Genomic DNA, 18,599 nt, shown 5'->3' on the forward strand with positions numbered 1-18,599 from the left:
GTCCAGCTTTTCTGAAGCTAGGACCAGCATAAGGTTCCTGTACCAGTCGGCGTAGTTTGGTTCCTTAAGCTTGTTGTCATCAAGAAGCTTTGCAAAAGATCCGTTTGCCATTTTCTGATAAAAAAGCAAACATTAGTCCACAACCTAATTTGATTCATGTTCATTTCATAGATATGGCTTTTAATCTACGATCCATTTCCATTTATTCATCTCTGAGATTTCCCTCCTTTCTTAGTGACGGAGACTACGGGTTGTCTCTGGAAATGTGGGAAATCACATAGGGTGCATGGAGCCAACTGTTTCAGCTGCATAACCCCACCACCTTTCTGTGAAGGATAGTGTCCACTCATCATATGAGTTTTTCCTTTGGCCTCTGTTAGACAAGGTTCAGAGCCATTTTCAGGTAAACCTTTCTGTCCAGTGAGTGCTTTCCCATCATATTCGTGAACGCCAAGGTACCGTGAGAGAGTTCCCATTTTCTAGTGAAGCCCCTCCCACATCGGTCTATGGCGCCCCTATCATCTTATGAAACAGTCAGACAAGCCCAACAACAAATGGATAGCCCATGCACTCATATTAGCTGGAGGGAACAAATAATTATGCCCTAGTTTGATTTAGGTCAAACCAAAGTGGCTCCCACTATCTTTCATAAAGCCAAATTTTGATGGGCCTTAAATCGGCTAGGGTTCCGCACGTAACCTCTCGATGAGGTGTGGGGCCCACCACTGAGGGGAGGTCATCCAATGACCAAAAGGGACACCATGGCAATGATGTGCATTCAGCCATGGTGTGCGCAAGAGCCATTGTCGAATGAGCATGGGCCAAGTACTTATGGCCCATGTACGCAGCACATCACACATCCATACATTTCATGTAGGGATAAATTGATCCAATCAATTAATTATCTGTAAGGCCCGTTGGAAGCCTGTTAATATTCAATAATATTAACCATTAATATTATCTAGGTATATGGGCTGAATTAGGGTTACCCAGTTCGGCCCACATAGCTTTATCCTTTAAAATTGGCTTTTTGCAGTTTTAACTATTTAAAACTGGGCTTTTACAGGCTGGGCCGAATTAACCATTTAATTAAACATCAATCCTCAGGCCCATTAGTGGGAAAATTAGGGCTGACTTTCAGCCTTGATTAAACCCTAAATTGGTCCAAACAGTTTGAACCAATCTTGGTTCGAATGGGTCTAGGGTTTGATTTTTAATTAAATCCTTAATTCAAGAAAATAATCTGAAATTAAATAACTGATAAAAGAAAAACAAAAATCAGTTAATCAGGGTTGTTTGCACACTCCATCCTGTAAAACAGAGGTTACATCATAGATTGCAGTTTCTGAAAATACAAATCGCAGATAGCGAATCTCCCATCTGCGAAATGTCCTCTGCGCCGCCATCTTCGATCCATAATTAAAAATAAATAGAAATCCTATTTCTATTAATTATTACATCAAATCGAATGCCTATACATTGAGTCTAATAATAAAAAATTTATTTACAGACCAAATGTAATAAATAAATTCAATAAACTACAAATCTTGCAGTTCTCCCTGCGTAAACCAAGATTTCGGTCTCCTCTTGTATGGATAGCCCATAAATCAAGAAAATTATAAAGAACAATTCTAAATAATAATCAGATTTATTTAAAATTAACTTCAGATTATTTGCCCATCTGTTTTGGGAACAAATTTCCCAAAACCCATATCTGCGCAAATTGGGTAGAACGCCTTCTCCCTATTTGCGCAGGTTCAGATAGGAAACAGAATGGTTCAAGATTTGAACCATGGCTCTGATACCACTGAAGGGATAGGAAATCCATCACATGGACGTCCAAGATTGCGGAATAAAGGGGGTGAATTTCAAAAATTTTTCTTTCCCTTCAACTGGGAATCGAATTCCCTATTTAGAAAATCATATTTTCAAGGATCATTCTTGAACCATAAAATGAACCAGATCTGAACCAAAAGAAGGAGAGAGAGATAATACCTGATACAGAGAAACAGTATCTCTCAATGGAGGTGTTCACGCCCGAGGTAGAAACCAAAATCTGCACCCACTAAAGATGGCGTAGTGCAAGGTGGAGCAGAATCAGCAATGTCCATCCTCTGGACGGCTTGTGGATACAACTCCTACCAATCTTTTCTCCAAAAGATTGGAATCAAGATCCATTCTTGATTTCTCGAAGGAATGGAGATCAAACTGCAATAGGCGGTGGCTGTAGGAAGGAGGCGGCTAGAAAGAATTTGCAGGGTGCAGAATTCTCTCCTCTGTGATCTTAGCTCTGAAGACAAGACTTGAGTCTGTTGGATGTTGTGTCTAAAGGCTGCCACCCCCTCTTCCTTTTATAGACTTAAAGGGATCATCTCCTAATCCCATTAGGAGTTGCTAACCCAAATCATACCTAGTATAGAAGTCCCTTTAAGATAAGCGATAATCCTTATCTTATCTATAGATTAGATCAGCCAGTTCCTAATCTAATTAGGAAGATTCCAAATCTAAATCTTATTTAGATCTTGGACTCTCTGAGTGGATAGGGTGTGGGCCCAATCCTATCAGCTGATCTTATCTCAGACTTCGCCCCTTAAAGACTAATCAAATTAGCCTAGTTCAAAATGGGCTTAAGGCCCATTTAGCGTTACGTATTCATTAAGCCTTCCAAACTGCTACCCAGTTGGGCTTCCTTGTATGACGTGAGACTCAAACATTGATCTACACATCAGCCACATGGGTTCAACCTAGAGTTTGTTACAAGGCCTGGCCGAATACACTGTTATGGACAGTGCACTCCCTGAAACCCAACAGATGGGCTCTATGGGCCCAACACTTACCCTAAGTGGTCCCTAGGCCAAGCCACCTTGTAACACCCAGGGACTGTGGGCAGATGCAAGATTAGTCCATCAGGTATTATCCTCAATGGCCTTACACTTAACCTCTCAGCCCATAATGATCATACACTGCCCGACAAGAGAGGACCTTTCTCAAGTATGGATCCCGGGAGTTAAAACCTTTTGCAAATCATTTCAAAACCATAATATATATATATATATTATATATATATATATATATATATATATATATATATATATATATATATATATATATATATATATATATACTTTTATATCTCATATAAAAAATATCTTGCAAAACAAATTTCAACGATTGAAATCGGCTGCCGGCAGTCTTTGTTTCCATCAGTGAGAGTGCATCCCCGATCATTACCTTTGTCCGATAAAGGGGCTGATCCTATCACTATGATCACCCACTCAGATGAATTCTCAGACTGTCCCAACATACCTAGGTTTTGACCCCCACTAAGGATCTCACTGATTGGTACATCAAAGACAACCCAATCCGACACCTAGTGTAGTATCACAATCGAGTCTAGGGGTCGGGTGTAACTTTTCAGTTTTGCCCATCAAGCTCCAAGGTCCAGGGCAATACTGGAAATCTGGTCCAGTTCAAAGATTCAATTAATCCCACACTGTATGTGCCCAGGGTCTCACCCTGGTAGCTGAGACAAGCCACCTCAACCGACTTAGTGGCACCACAGTGTCAGCCTTGTCAGGATAGGTCTCCCCAGACCGACCCACTGGCTGTGAACATTCTAAACTAACATGAGTGTCATTAAGTGTCCAGTTTAAGGGTATTACACAGAAATATACCAAGGGAACATGAATCAAATATGCACTTTTATTCATTTACAATAAACTCATAATGTACATCATTTTGATTGAAGCTAAGGGCATACAAAACTGTCTAACAGGAAGTAAGTGGATAAGACTAGATTTTAGTTCGAAAGGTACTGTTAGATCTGCATATTTGATGCAGAGTAGCTGTTGGTGCAGATCTGGTGCGGCTAGCTCTCTAAGAGTTCTCTCGTCAACGTTGGCCATGATTTCTTCTTCAGAGTTGTTGGATGACTCAATGAGATTGTTGCCGACTTCACCCCGAGAGATGGGAGTGATGCTGACCGGTTGTGACGTTGCTTGGATTTCTTTCTTAAATGGTGAACCATGTTTTTGATCTCGGGATCATATTGGAGTTCACCTAAACGAGAAGAACGAGGCATAAACCAAGCAAAAGGAAATAAATGTCCTGCTCAAATTAAATATTTTTGTAGATAGTGATGAGCAAGGTCGTCTCCACAGGGATTGGGTGGATTTATTTCCAAGAGAAAAGAAAATAGAGGGGTTGTTATAAAGGAAAATAAAATAAAATAAAATAAAGAAAAGATTAAATCGATGGCAGATAGCTTTTGGTTGAAGGGACAAGTCCAGCCTTGATTCTTATCATTGATCATCGATGCAAGGGTAAATTCATATGTTTACTAATAAATTGGTTATAGCCATTAACAAGCTCTAACAGCTAGCCTCTACTCATATTTCTCAGAAACCAAAACAAACTCTTTGATTTCTTCTCTTATTAATAGACAGTCCTAAACAAGCTCTTAGGATTTAATCTATTAATAGCATTAAGAGGGAAGAGACTCAATTCTGGTCAACAATCTCACAAGCTTGGACCGTTTAAACCAGATCATATATCCTCCTAACATAAATCGAAAACTTGTCCATAATCAATTTATTTTAGTTGCCACCATGATTAAACCTACCAGTCATATACAAAATTGGAGGTTCAATCGGCCATAGATTATTTTCATCGACTGAGCAAGGGATCCTTCTTACTTAATCAATAAAAATAATCCTCAGAGGAAATCGCAGAAAACATATGAATACTCATAAACGATAATCTAAAATAAAAATCAATTAGATCTCACAATGTTTATAGAATCAAAGCTTCCCTAACCTTTCAACCAGAAATCAAAAGCATACACACAATTCATGTAGAAATCGCAGCTTCCAGATGAGGGGGGCGTATTCTGTTTCTTTTCTCCCTTCTTGCTGAATTCTTGTTTACAAGATTTGATGATGCCTTGGCTGCTAGTCCACCCCCTTTATATAGCCTTAGGAGGGTGCAGTTTTCAGCTCCTCTTAGGAGTTTTCTTTATCAAAATTAGAAAGTCCTATTTCCTAATTCAGATCTAATCTTATCCTTATCTCTAAATAGAAACACTTAACTAAGTTGGACTATAACTCTTTTCTTTCTTTAATATTACAATAAAAACCAGATTTTATTAAGACTCTTAGCCAAATTCTATTAGGAATGATGAGTGGGCCCTACTACTGCATGCTGAATCTCCAGCGAACTGGGGTTTCTTTGCGAATTGGGCTTTGCTGCAATCTGGGGCTCTCTGCGAATTGAGCTTCTCTACGAATTTGCAGATACTTTGGGCCCAATTTTGTCCTTGATTCAGTCCGAATCTATCCAAACTCAAAACATAAGAGTTGTATAGATTTTCCTTGTCTTTCCAATGCATCTTGAATTATCTCAATCGGAATCCGGATGGGAGAGTTATGCCCAAATTACCACGTGGTGACGAAATTGTGCAGAATTACCCGATTCGCCTTGTTTTTCACCTAACGCCTCTTTATGTGCCCTAAATCGAAATATAAGAATAGTGAGTCCAATTAGGCACTAAATAAGTATAAAAGACTAAGATATGATAATTTTTATTCTAATCACTCAGTCAATAAGAAATTGCAAGCAATGGTTCTCCAACATTTTAGAACCTCAAGCAACCCAGAAAAACTAAAAATGACTTAACTTTTATATGTGCCTTGATGGGAGTTTTCTAGCAACTTGAAATGAGGTAGAACAAATTTTGAATGGGTTCTTAAGCTAGGGAGTATTTTCGGCTACAACAACATCCGCTTAAAAATGGATGAGGCAAATTTGGAATCTGGGGTTTAGATTACTTCTGAGTTTCAGGTGAACAAGAGAAGGTATAGGTTGGGACAAAGCTCCCTTCTCGCTCTCTTTCTCTCTTTGAGGAATTCCCTCAGGTTTTCTCTCTTTTGTCCCTTCCTCAGGTTGCCTCCCAGGTCCTCCTCTCTTTGAGCTCGGACTAGATCAGTATATATAGAGAAAAGTAGCAAGGCCAGGTCTGAATTCGTTTAGTGATGAGACAAAAAAGAACCATATTTTTATCCTCTAATATTCACTCTTTTATATTTATTTATCACTTAAATGAACTCATTACTCTTGTATTTCGATTTAGGGCAATAAAGAAGGCAATTGGAAGAAAACATGACAAATCGGGTGATTTTGCACAGTTTCGGCGACAGTCAGTAATCTGGGCCTAACTCTCAATTCCGGACACCGAATTAGACAATTCAAGAAGCATTAGAAAGATGAAAGGAAGGCCCACAACTTTTATGTTTTGGGTTTTGACAGATTCAGCACGCATCGAGTACGAAAATGAGCCCAAAGTCGGAGCAAGTTCGCAGCCAGGCTCATTTCACAACTTAAGCCCAACTCGCAGAAGTAGCTGAAGCAGCCCAACTCGAATTCAAGAGTTAAGAGTCCGAATTTCGAATGTAATCTCCAAGGAGAGAGTTTTATCAGATCTAAATTCTTGAATGTAATCCTAGAGAGATAAGAAGATTGAGATTAGAGCATTAGATAAGAGATATGATAGGATTAGTTCAAGATAAGATCAAAACTCCCTAAGGATAAGATGATCTCCTAGAAAGAGTTGGAAAACAGCCCTCTCCTTTGGCTATATAAAGAGGGGGGCGAACCAGCTCTAGCAATCACTCATTCCAAGATCCAAGAGATCATCAAGAAGACCAAGAAGCAAGAAGGCAGTTCGGCTATGGAGAAGAAGAGCATGGAGATTGCGCAGATCATGAGCAGCAAAGCTTCTTTTTTCTGGTTCAAGGGGAGAGGTTCGATTGTGTCATTGTGAGGTTCTGTAGTTAATTTATTTTCTTGCTTTTTAATTCAAGTATTCATTGATTCTTGTGCATATTTTTATTGGATGTTAATGTTAATTAGTCTGACAAACTGAATTAATGTTGATTTTCCTACTGCTATCCATGATTTCGGTGATCCGTAATTGTCACGAATAATGGTACAAGTAGCAATTAGGTTGATATCTTTTTGGGTCAATTGTTCGTGACAGCCTTTGACTAATGTTTTAACATGGTTCAACCTAAAAGAATTGATGGAACAAAATTCAGTAATTGCAGCTATCTCAATTATTGTTATTTTGGTTTAACTGTTTTCACAAATCTTAATGCTATCATTGTTTAACATGGAACGCTATCGTACCCAGTTGAGTGGTGATAAGTGTTGATCGAATGCTGGGTTTGGTCAACTGAATTAGGAAAATATAAGGTTTATTATGGCTATCCTAATAAATCTAAGGTTAAATGCTTGAATTGCAAGAATGCTGAATTGTACCTAGGATCGATGGCCAATCGATTCAACCCGAACCCTTGAACCAGAATTCGGTAAGACTGATTTTCTCTTGTTTGTTTAGTTTGTTATTCTTTTAATTTTAGTTATTTAATATTCCCACATAATTACTTTATCCATTCGGCTAAGAGATTACTGATTTGCTCCCTGTGGGATTCGACCTAGAACCACTTTTATTGCAAATATTTTATTGTGGGACTAGTACTAATTTTGAGGGCTTCGACAAACCCGTCAAAATTTTGGCGCCGTTGTCGGGGAGCAACTTTAATTTCTTAGCTATTACCTTCCTCTTGTTAACCTCTTTTGTTTTATGACTCGTGCTTCTCAACGAGGTGAACTCGAGTACAATCCCGAAATTGAGAGGACCACCCGTCGTTTAAGAAAGGAGGCGAAGCAAAGGAAGGATCATTCACCAAAGAAGGTGAATTCAGATTGTGATCTCCCCATCTTCGAAGAAGTAGAAAGAATGGCTGACAAAGAGAGGACATTAAGGGAGTTGGCTGCACCAATTCTGAATCAACAGCCCTTATGCATCACGTACCCCACTCTTGAGGTAGCCTTTGAACTCAAATCTGGTTTGATTCAATTATTACCTCTGTTTCATGGTTTCCCAGGTGAGGACCCTCACAAACATCTAAAGGAATTTCATGTCATCTGTTCAAGCATGAAACCCCACGGTATGACCGAGGACCAGGTAAAACTCATAGCCTTTCCATTTACTTTAAGAGATAAAGCAAAGGATTTGTTTTATATTCTCCCTCCCGGTTCTGTATGCACATGGGATGAAATGAATAGGATATTTTTAGATAAATATTTTCCTGCATCCCGGGCTGCAAATATAAGAAAAGAAATATGTGGAGTTCGGCAGTTTGGTGGTGAGACATTATATGAATATTGGGAAAGGTTTAAGCAACTTGTTGCTAGTTGTCCCCACCACCAAATTCCTGAACAATTGTTAATCCAATACTTCTATGAAGGGCTTCAGCCCATGGATAGAAGTATGGTCGATGCAGCCAGTGGAGGAGCCTTGGTGAACAAGACACCCGAAGCGGCCAAGGAGTTAATCTCCAACATGGCCGAAAATTCACAACAGTTCGGTGCTAGGACAGACGGTACCATTAGACAGGTTAATGAGGTAAGCCATGTAAATTTAGAAAATCAGATTTCTGAACTAACTGCTTTGGTAAGACAACTCGCTGCAGGACAAGTACAAACTGCCAGGGTGTGTGGTATCTGTTCGATTCCTGGCCATCCTATGGGCATGTGTCCATCATTGCAAGATGGTTCGATGCAGCGAATCAATGCCGTAGGAGGATTCCCGGGCCTGCCCCAACGAAAGTATGATCCCTACTCCAATTATTACAATCCGGGGTGGAGAGATCATCCAAACCTAAGCTACGGGAACCAAGGAGGACAGCAGCAATACCAGCCCCATTTTTTCAGTCGACAGCCCCAGTTTTCAACACCCATCACAGCGCAAGGCCAACCCTCGAATTCAGGTATGTCATTAGAAGATATAGTTAAGGCTCTAGCTACTAATACTCAGCAATTTCAACAGGAAACAAGAGCCAGCATTCAGAATTTGGGGAACCAAATCAGCCAACTTGCCACTGCCGTTAGCAAGTTGGAGGTGCAGAGTTCCAGGAAACTACCATCACAAACGGTAGTCAACCCCAAGGAGAATGTAAGTGCAGTGGTGCTGAGAAGCGGGAAGGAACTGCAGCTAGAACCTACCTCACCAAGGAAGGTGGATAAAAGACAAGAAGAAGACAAGGTGCAGGACTCAAGAGTTAGAGAGAACGTTTCAGCCATGATCAAGAGGACCTTACCAGAAAAACATGCTGATCCAGGTATGTTCACCCTACCTTGTGCGATTGGCAATAAGAAAATCGAGCATGCCATGCTAGACTTAGGTGCATCTATCAATGTCATGCCATACTCGATTTACTATGCTTTGAGATTAGGTCCTTTAAGGGAAACTAAAGCTGTTATCCAATTAGCTGATCGTTCTAACACCTTTCTAAAAGGGATTGTTGAGAATGTAATGGTGCAGGCTAACGATTTAATTTTCCCAGCTGATTTTTACATTCTGAAGATGGAGGAGGACATGATCGAAAGTTCAGCCCCACTTCTATTAGGCAGGCCATTTATGAAAACGAACAAGACCAAAATAGATGTGGATGAGGGTACCCTCTTCGTCGAATTTGACGGAGAGACTATTAAATTTAATATTTTTGAAGCTATGAAGTACCCAAATGAAGACCATTCGGTTGACACTATTGATCCAACTGTGCAGGAATTTTTTGAAAAAGATATGAATGAGGAGCTAGAATTGAGTGCACAATTGGATACGAAGGCCCCTATTCCAGATTTGAACCCGCCCATGATGGATGGAAGGGGAGCACACCGAAAGCTGAAACCACGAGAGCTAAAGTAGCAAAGGAGTACGTCGAGATTAACGACGTTAAACAATTGCGCTTGTGGGAGGCAACCCATTGTGTTTAGTTAATTTTGTTATTTCGTTTGGTTTTTGAATTTTGTGTTTAGCAGGAACCCAACAAGACAAACAGGGAAGTACCCCCAAATCCTTCTACTTTATGCATAATCACATACATTAGGGACAATGTATAACTTAAGTGTGGGGGGATTAGGGAAATCTGATGGAAATTTGAGATACCTTATCTTCTTAAAATTTCTGCTCCCTAAGAACTTATCCTTGAACGATTTCAACTTATTAGGAATCATGTGCTTAGGCTAAATAGATAAGATAGGATGCAAGCATGACTAACTGAATCTTTCTTGGCTGCATATGGTACCTCATGTTTTTAATCGATCAATAGGCAAGATGCATAAGGGTTTGATTGATTTTCACATAATTATCTGTCAAACATGGGTTGATTATTCTAGAACTTGCTGTGTTAGGCATATAGAGACCAAGATCAATGAATTCATGGATCAAGCGGTGAAACCCTGTGATTCTTGTGAAAAAAAAAAAAGAGGGAGTTTGAAAATAAAATCGTAACTAATGTGAGATGGAGCATAAAATGCACTCACATCTAGAAACAAAAACAAGTGTGAGATGGAGCATAAAATGCACTCACATCTAAAAATGAAAGCAAGAGTGAGATGGAGCATAAAATGCACTCACATCTTGAAAAAAAAAAAAAGGGCAAGGGTGAGATGGAGCATAAAATGCACTCACCCTAGAACCCCAACCCCATTCTCACCTTCTGATCCTAGGAATTCACACTAAGTGGTGAAGATGTGATACATAGCAAGCTTATGGCAATAAGCACACCTTGTTTTGATTCAAAGGAAAGTAATTGCATCTGGCTGAATTGATTTGTTAAAAGCAATGAGCACCCGTGCAGTCCAAGGAGTTTCAGACCTGGAAGGCTTGTCTCCTTGACTATCGATTTAACGTGGGACCATGAGGAATGGTGATTTGCGATCACTCTTGGACAAGAAATAGGGGAGAAAGAGATGAAAAGGGAAAGGTTACCAAGTCTGAACTAAAGCATGAAATGAACCAGGCCTCATGTAGAGAAAAAGAAAGATTGAAAATCAATAGCTAGTCTCTCTTGTGTTACTTGAGTTTTTTCCTTGCCCGAGGACGGGCAAAGTTTAAGTGTGGGGGGATTTGATGAGACCAAAAAGAACCCTATTTTTATCCTCTAATATTCACTCTTTTATATTTATTTATCACTTAAATGAACTCATTACTCTTGTATTTCGATTTAGGGCAATAAAGAAGGCAATTGGAAGAAAACAGGACAAATCGGGTGATTTTGCACAGTTTCGGCGACAGTCAGTAATCTGGGCCTAACTCTCAATTCCGGACACCGAATTAGACAATTCAAGAAGAATTAGAAAGATTAAAGGAAGGCCCACAACTTTTATGTTTTGGGTTTTGACAGATTCGGCACGCATCGAGTACGAAAACGAGCCCAAAGTCGGAGCAAGTTCGCAGCCAGGCCCATTTCACAACTTAAGCCCAACTCGCAGAAGTAGCTGAAGCAGCCCAACTCGAATTCAAGAGTTAAGAGTCCGAATTTCGAATGTAATCTCCAAGGAGAGATTTTTATCAGATCTAAATTCTTGAATGTAATCCTAGAGAGATAAGAAGATTGAGATTAGAGCATTAGATAAGAGATATGATAGGATTAGTTCAAGATAAGATCAAAACTCCCTAAGGATAAGATGATCTCCTAGAAAGAGTTGGAAAACAGCCCTCTCCTTTGGCTATATAAAGAGGGGGGCGAACCAGCTCTAGCAATCACTCATTCCAAGATCCAAGAGATCATCAAGAAGACCAAGAAGCAAGAAGGCAGTTCGGCTATGGAGAAGAAGAGCATGGAGATTGCGCAGATCATGAACAGCAAAGCTTCTTTTTTCTGGTTCAAGGGGGGAGGTTCGATTGTGTCATTGTGAGGTTCTGTAGTTACTTTATTTTCTTTCTTTTTAATTCAAGTATTCATTGGTTCTTGTGCACATTTTTTATTGGATATTAATGTTAATTAGTCTGACAAACTGAATTAATGTTGATTTTCCTACTGCTATCCATGATTTCGGTGATCCGTAATTGTCACGAATAATGGTACAAGTAGCAATTAGGTTGATATCTTTTTGGGTCAATTGTTCGTGACAGCCTTTGACCAATGTTTTAACATGGTTCAACCTAAAAGAATTGATGAAACAAAATTCAGTAATTGCAGCTATCTCAATTATTGTTATTTTGGTTTAACTGTTTTCACAAATCTTAATGCTATCATTGTTTAACATGGAACGCTATCGTACCCAATTGAGTGGTGATAAGTGTTGATCGAATGCTGGGTTTGGTCAACTGAATTAGGAAAACATAAGGTTTATTATGGCTATCCTAATAAATCTAAGGTTAAATGCTTGAATTGCAAGAATGCTGAATTGTACCTAGGATCGATGGCCAATCGATTCAACCCGAACCCTTGAACTAGAATTCGGTAAGACTGATTTTCTCTTATTTGTTTAGTTTGTTATTCTTTTAATTTTAGTTATTTAATATTCCCACATAATTACTTTATCCATTCGGCTAAGAGATTACTGATTTTCTCCCTGTGGGATTTGACCTAGAACCACTTTTATTGCAAATATTTTATTGTGGGACTAGTACTAATTTTCAGGGCTTCGACAAACCTGTCATTTAGCTACAATGACCAGGATTCAATAGAGGTTTTTCACACAAATAAGCAAAGATTCTTCAAAGAAATGGATGCCTAGCCAAACTTTCCTGTTTGGTGAAACATTTTCTTCAATTTGGGGGTGGTTTTCACGGGTTTATGTGTCCAATGGGAGCTTGGGATGTGTCAAACGTTGCAGTCTCATATTTGGGGTTGTCAGTGATAGAAAATGTAAATTTGAAGAGCATTTAAATGTGATTTTGTCTTTTCTTAGCTTTAAGTAGGGATCTATTTGGCATTTTGAGCTTTTTAAGCCTATTAGGCTCTGTTTGACTAGTCCAGGTGTTTTAATGGGTCAAGAATGGGTCTGACATCAGCCATCACTCTTTTAAGGCTTTAGGTTGGGTCAAATGACATGGCAATTTAATCTGGTGCATCAAAATGACATCTTTCTAGTTTAACGGTCAAATGGGTGAATCTGGTCATGAAATTTGATGTGCCAGGGTTTTTTGGGTCTCTGAACACAGTGGTGAGATATGATTGGAGAAACATGGTGGGGATGATTGAGATCTATGGCTGATAAGTTTAGGTCAACAAGATTTATTAAAATAGAATCTTTGTTTGATAAAGGGCCAAATGAGGGAATTTTGAGACAAATTTTGGTGGGTTGGCATTTTTGAATATCCCGAATCCGATAGAATTGATGGATCTTTGATTAAAGGTGTAAATTGACTATTTTAGTTCAGATCATGGTCTTAGCTTATGGTTTTCTAATCAACGAGAGGGTTCATAATGGAATCTTACTTTTTAAATGGTCAAACAGAGGTGTGGTTGATAGGGAGGGTAAGAACTAATGGAATTGGGATGATGGAAGGTAAGCTCTAATTAATGAGATTTACTGAAATAGGATCTAGGCTTGATAGGGGGTCAAAACAAGTAAATTTTAAGTTACAATTTTGTAGAGAGGCATGGATTAAGGGGAATAGTTAAGTGGATGGTTCTGATCTGAGAAATATATGGTTGATTTTGGTAATCATTCATGGCCATCCAAATGGGATCTTAATGTTTTTGCAGTTAGTTGTTAAAGATTCATGGTGGGATTCGCTAGTTGATTATTTCCTAGTGATCTTGGGGTGACGAATATGCTTGATTTGATTTTGGAGGAGTTGGAATTTGGATATTGCATAGATCGGAGCCATTAGAAAGGAAATTGGCATGATAAATGGTGAATCTTTAGAGTTTAGTCATGAAAATTAATGTATAACTAAGTTATACTTTTTCAAGTCTAGGGATGATGTTTGATCAAGGTTCTTGCTTGTCCTGTGGATTTTTTCAAATGAGGGTTTTTTCGGGTTTAGAAAGTCTCAAGTTGATCTGGTTATGTTTAAAGTTTTTGGAGTACAAAGAGGTAGGGTGAAGGGACCGAGCAAAAATTGGGTGCTAACAGCTGCCCCTCTTTGTTGGAGGTAGCAAACTATCGAACAACAAAGAAAAAGAAGTACATGAAGATTTTTGTAAGGGCCAAGAGTTTCGATGACGAGATTTTGCTACTGGAATTTCAGTCAAGGTTGAAGTTGATGTAGAGCAAAACCTTTACTTGGAAGGTGTTGTATCGTCCCAAGCCTAGGAAGACAATTGCAACTGTCAAACAAACACGAGAGAAACATAGTGGTGCCATCACAAACATAGTGGTGCCTATGTTTTGAAGGATTTGATATTTTTTTAGTATAGGATTTAAGTTTCTTTTATTATTATTTTTATGGATTACAAATTTGTTATTTGTTGGATGCCTATAGTTTGAGTTTGTGTGGGTTAGATCTTTTTTTGTTTTTGGCATTTGAATTGATGATTTCATAAAAGCCTATAGATTTTGAATTGATTTGATTTGGTTTTTTTTATTTGAGTTTTTATGGGCATGATTTTTTAAATTGGCTATTTGTTTTGAATATCTGATGGTTTCTAACTTTTTATTTGATTTTTTATGGGTTTTGATTTTTTGAAAATATGAATTTTACGTGATTTAAATATTTGATGAATTTTTGTTGTTGATTTAAATTTTTATGGTTTGATTTTTGAAATTCATTTGGTTTGAATATTCGATGGATTTTGACTTCTAATTTGAATTTTTATAGGTTTTGATTTTTGAAATTGGTTATTTGATTTGAATATTTCTTTGATTTTGACTTTTGATTTGAATTTTTACGGGTTTTGATTTTTGAAATTGGTTATTTGATTTGATTATTTGATCAATTTTGACTTTTGATTTGGATTTTTATTGGTATTGATTTTTGAAAATATGGATTTTATGTGACTTAAATATTTGATGAACTTTTGCTGTTGATTTAAATTGTTATGGGTTTGATTTTTGAAATTCATTTGATTTGAAGATTGGAGGGATTTTTTTATAGGTTTTGATTTTTTGAAATTAGTTTTTTTATTTGAATATTTCTTCAATTTTGACTTTTGATTTGAATTTTTATGGGTTTTGATTTTTAAAATTGGTTATTTGATTGATTTAAGTATTTGATGGACTTTGGCTTTTGATTGGCTATTTGAATTGAATATTTGATGGTTTTTTACCTTTGGCTTGCAATTTGATTCAAATATTTGATGAATTTTGGCTTTTGATTGGCTATTTGATTTGAATATTTGATGGTTTTTGACCATTGATGGATTTTGGCTTTTGAGTTGCATATTTGGTGGTGTTTTTGATTTATGGATTTAAAATATTTGATGAAAGTTTACCAAATATGGATTTTGATTTTTTTTATTTGAGATTTTACAGGGTTTTGATTTTTGAATTCAGTTATTTAAAATGTTTGACGGGCATTTTTGAGTTTTGATTTCCCTTATTTTTGAGTTTGTTTTGATTTTTGAAAACATTTGATGGAAGTTTAATATGGATTTTGTCTTGGGTTTTTATGGGTTTTTTATTTTTGAAAGGATTTTGATTTTTGTTTGTTTTTTTATGCATTTTCATTTTTGTTTGGGGATGGATTTGATCTATGTTTTCGGTTTTTACAGGTTTTGATTTCGAACATATTTAATGGATTTTGATTTTTGTTTTGGGTTTTTTACAGGTTTCGATTTTTGAAATTTGGTTTTGAGTTTTTACAAGTTTTGATTTTTCAAAATATTTGATGCAAGTTTAATATGATATTGATTTTTTTATGAGTTTTGCTTTTTTATGTTTGATGTTGAAATCATTTTGAAAACTTAACAAAGGTCCTGTGATTTCTATAGCGCGTGTTGTCATTCTGAGAGGTAATAAGATCTCTTCAGATAGGAGTTACATCTGCATCAAAACTTTGATAATTCAGGCGATGAAAATTGTGCGGTGCAATGTATACGATGTTAAAGAACATATAATTCCCATAGTAACGATTTAGATTTTATAAGGGTGGTTTGAGGATAAGGTGGTTTGATCATAACTTATCAAGCTTTCTGTGCTTCTAGAAATCTTCCCATGCATTGAGGAAAAAGATCTTTGAATTCTACAATTGATCTTAAGAATGATCAAATTGAAAGTTTTTTCTCTTCTTTGAGTGATTTGCCAGATGGTATCTCACATGGGATTTATTTTTATTAGGCCAAGTGACTACTTTTGATTGACTCCAAGATTTTGCATGAAGGCAAGCCACACAAGGTGATAAATTTTGATGGTAAGAGATTATGCCAGAGAGATTTTGATGAATTTGGATGGGTATTTGATTATGCCTGAAGGCGAAGTGCACAAAGCAAGAAATTTCAATGATTTTAGATGGGCATTCGATTATGCTCGAAGGAAGATCGCACAAAAAGAGACATTTTGATGATATTTGATGATTATGCTTGAAGGCAGATCACACAAGGCAAGAAATTTTGATGATATTCGATGGGTATTTGATTATGCCTGAAGGCAAATCTCACAAAATGAGAAATTTTGGTGATATTTGATGGGTATTCTATTATGCCCAAAGGTGGATCGCACAAAGTGATAAATTTCGATGATATTTGATGGGTATTCGATTATGCCCGAGGGAAAATTGCACAAAGCAAGAAATTTTGATGATATTTAATGGGTATTTGATTATGCCCAAAGGCAGATCACACAAAGCGAGAAATTTCAAGGATATTTGATGGTATTCGGTTATTCCTAAAGATAGATCATACAAAATAATAATATTTGATGGATATTCGACTATGCCCGAATGCAGATCGCATAAAGCTAGAAATTTTTATGATATTTGATGGGTATTCGATTATGCCCGAAGGCAGATTGCACAAAGTGATGAATTTTAATGATATTCGATGGGTATTTGATTATGCCCAAAGGTGGATAGCACAAAGTAATAATATTTGATGGGTGTTCGAATATGCTCAAAGGCATATCTTACAAAGTGAGAAATTTCAATGATATTTGATAGGTATTCGATTATGCCTGAAGGTGGATTGTACAAATGAGAAATTTTAATGATATTCAATGGGCATTTGGTTATGCCCGAAGGAGGATCGCATAAAGAGAGAAATTTCAATGATATTTGATGGGTATTCGATTATGTCCGAAGGCGGATCGCACAAAGTGAGAAATTTTGGTGATATTTGATGGGTATTTGATTATGCCCAAAGGTGGATCGCACAAAGCAAGAGATTTTGATGATATTTAATGGGTATTTAATTATGCCCGAAGGTAGATGGATTTGGATGATTTAAATGAAAGAAGGTTGGATGCTTAATGACTTTTAGATTTAGATGAAAGCAACTTGCACAGAACGATTATGAAGGTGATGAAAGATTTTTGGATGATGGAGGAGATTTATACGAAAATATTTGGATGATTGGGATGAAAGATTCTTGAATTTTCTGGAAAACATTTGGATGATTTGAAAACAAATTTTTGGATGCTTTAGATGTAAGAAAAATGATGTTATTGAGCTTTTCGTTATGCGATGATGCCATGAGTGACTTTGATGCCATGAGGGACTTTAGTGCCATGAGGGACTTTGATGCCACGAGAGACTTTGGTGCCACAAAGGACTCCGATGCCACAAGGGAATTTGGTGCCACGAGGGACTTTAATGCCGTGAGGAACTTTAATGCCATGAAGGACTTTAAAATAGATTTGATGATCAAAACAATGATTTTTCTGCCATAGTGCAGGACCCTTTTCTTCTTTTCCTGTGATGATTGGCCATTTTGAAACATTTGGGCTAGAGAAAAGCATAATGCATATGATGTCGGCTGGAAAGATGATGACAAGAGGTTGAAAAGGATTAGGTGAAAGGTGATAGCTTACTTCTAACAAAACAATAACACTTAAAAGAGCCTGCTTACCCCTAATGTGGTGTAAGATTTCATGACAGCAACATTGTTGGTTTCAGAGATATGTCTTAGAAAAGTCAGATGCCAATTGAAAATTCACTTTGGCAAAATGTTCGAGCAAAGGGTTGTTGCCCCTTCGAGCAGAGGTTGAATCTTCACAATTTTTCTGAACCAAACTTCTTCTGCCTTGATATGCTTGCCCCAAGATTGGAATGTATCATTCTCTTTTTCTTTTTTTCCCTTTTTACCCCTGGTTTAGTGCTTCTAGGTCCATCTTCTTCTTTTTTTTCACTTGGGGAGCCCACACTTGATCCTCTCATTGTCAACGAAAAAGGTGTGCCCAAGGCCAACTTGCTAATCTTTCAAAGATCAATGAGGTCTTACTAAATGAGACGCAATGTGGCTTAGGACATGGTTTAGAATTGAAAGATAGGAGGCTCAAATATTCTTTTGACACAGGTTTCAGATGCTTGAATTGACAATTAGGGCTTTTAGCACCCTTTTTTTTGGCTTTTCTTCTTTTGTTTTTTTTTTTCTTTATCCTTTTTTTTATTCCCTTAGGATGAGAAATGCTTTTCATGTCTTTCAATGCCATGAGCCATACATCTTTCTTGATCCAGGAGAACTTTTTGTTGGGGTGAAGAATGAGGTGGGGTTAGGATGGAGTCGAAAACAATTTGCCCTAGTTTTTTTTCCTTTTTTTTTCAAAACTGTACTTTTCTTGACTTAGTTTTTCCTTTTGACTTTATTTCCCTTTTTTTGACTTGTTGTAAGGACATTCAAACATTTGACATCTATCTCTTGAAGAGGTCC

This window comes from Nelumbo lutea, chromosome 5 (assembly GCF_056320005.1).
Source record: "Nelumbo lutea isolate HS-2025 chromosome 5, American lotus-T2T, whole genome shotgun sequence".
Lineage (NCBI taxonomy): Eukaryota > Viridiplantae > Streptophyta > Magnoliopsida > Proteales > Nelumbonaceae > Nelumbo > Nelumbo lutea.